This window comes from Empidonax traillii, unplaced genomic scaffold (genome assembly GCF_003031625.1).
Source record: "Empidonax traillii isolate 1590-97213 ecotype Southwest subspecies unplaced genomic scaffold, ASM303162v1 scaffold3348:size13549, whole genome shotgun sequence".
Taxonomy (NCBI): Eukaryota; Metazoa; Chordata; class Aves; order Passeriformes; family Tyrannidae; genus Empidonax; species Empidonax traillii.
The window spans coordinates 11,184-13,549 of NW_020958541.1; positions in this window are offsets into that span (position 1 = coordinate 11,184).

The window sequence follows — 2,366 nt, forward strand, 5'->3', positions numbered from 1 at the left end:
ATTAGTTACTAATTAATGAATTTTTGGGGGCAATCAGTGGGAAAGCCCTGTTAACTATTAATTAATTCGTTACTGGGGACAATCAGTGTGAGAGTCCTATTAATGAGTTTTTGGGATCAATCAGTGGAAAATCCCTATTAATTGCTAATGAATGTGGTTTTGGGCCAATCATTGGGAACGCCCTCTTAATTCCTAATTACTGAGTTTTTGGAAGCAATGAGTGGGAAAGCCCTAATAATCACTAATTAATGATTTCTTGGGGTCAATCACTGGGAAGGCCCTATTAATAATTACTGAGCTTTTGGAGTCAGTCGTTGGGAAAGCCCCAAAAATTACTAATGAATGAGTATTTAAGGGCAATCAGTGGGAAAGCCCTGTTAATTCCTAATGAATGAGTTTTTGGGGCAATCACTGTGAAATTCCTATTCATAATTACTGGGTTATTGGGGGGCAATCAGTGGGAAAGCCCGAATAATTACAAATTAATGAATTATTGGTGGCAATCACTAGGACAACCCTATTAATTACAAATTAATGAATTTTGGGGGTCAATCAATGGGAAAGCCCTAATAATCACTAATTAATGAGTTATTGGGGACAATCACTGGGAAAGCCCTATTAAGTACTAGTTACTGTGTTATTGAGGTCAGTCAGTGGGAAAGCCCTAATAATTACAAATTAATGAGTTTTGGGGGGCAGTCATTGGGAAAGCCCTGTGAATTACTAATTAATGAATTTTTGGGGTCAATCAATGGGAAAGGCCTATTAATAATTAATGAGTTTCAGGGGTCAATCAGTGGAAAAGCCCTCTTCATTAGTAAATAATGAGTTTTTGTGGACAATCATTGGGAAACATATTAATTACAAATTAATGAGTTTATTGGGAACATTCACTGGGAAAGCCCTATTAATTACTAATTAATGACTTGTTGAGGACAATCACTTGTAAGCCCTGTTAATTGCTAATTAATGAGTAATTGAGAACAGTCAGTGGGAAAGCCCTCTTAATTAGTTATTAATGAGTTTTTGGGAACATTCACTGGGAAAGCCCTAATAATTACTAATTTGTCAGATATTGGGGCAATCAGTGGGAAAGCCTTATTAATTAATAATTAATGAGTTATAAGATGCAATCACTGGGAAAGCCCCATTAATTACAAATTAATGAGTTTTGGGAGGCAATCAGTGGGAAGGCCCTGTTAATTAGTATTTAATGAATTATTGGTGACAATCACTAGGACAAACCTAATAGTTACTAATTAATGAATTTTTGAGGGCAATCAGTGGAAAATCCCTATTAATTACTAATTAATGTGTTTTTGCTCCAATCATTGAGAAAGCCCTATTAATTCCTAATTACTGAGTTTTTGCAGGCAATCAGTGGGAAAGCCCTATTAATTACAATTAATGATTTTTTGGGGTCAATCATTGGGCATGCCCTAATAATCACTAATTAATGATTTCTTGGGATCAATCAGTGGGAAAACCCTATTAATTCCTAATTACTGAGTAATTGAGAACAATCAGTGGGAAAGCCCTCTAATTAGTTATTAATGAGGTATTGGGGGCAATCATTAATTACTAATGAATGAGTATTTAAGGGCTGTCAGTGGGACAGCCCTGTTAATTCCTAATGGAAGAGGTTTTGGGGCAATCACTGGGAAAACCTTATTAATTCATAATTACTGAGTTTTGGGGGACAATCAGTGGAAAAACCCCATTAATTACAAATTAATGAGTTTTGCAGGGCAATCAGTGGGAAAGCCCTCTTAATTGATAATTAATGAATTATTGGCAACAATCATTAGAACAACCCTATTAGTTACTAATTAATGAATTATTGGGGACAATCAGTGGAAAAACCCTATGAATTACTAATGAATGAGTTATTCAGGACAATCACTGGGAAAGCCCTATTGATTACAAATTAATGAGTTATTGGGGCAATCAGTGGGAAAACCTTATTAATTACTAATTAATGTGTTATAAGATACAATCACTGGGAAAGCCCTAATAATTACAATTTTTAGGGGCAATCAGTGGGAAAAAATTACTAATTAATGAGTTACTGGGGACAATCACTGGGAAAGTCCTATTAATAATTAATGAAGTTTTGGGATTAATCAGTAGAAAATCCCTATTAATTACTAATGAATGAGTTTTTGGGCAATCATTGGGAAAGCCCTAATAATCACTAATGAATGAGTTATTGGGGTCAATCAGTGGGAAAGCCCTTTAATTAGTTATTAATGAATTTTTGGGGGCAATCAGTGGGAAGGCCCTATTAATTACAAATTAATGAAGTATTGGTGACAATCAGGAAAACCCTATTAATTACTAATTAATGAATTTTTTGGAAAATCACT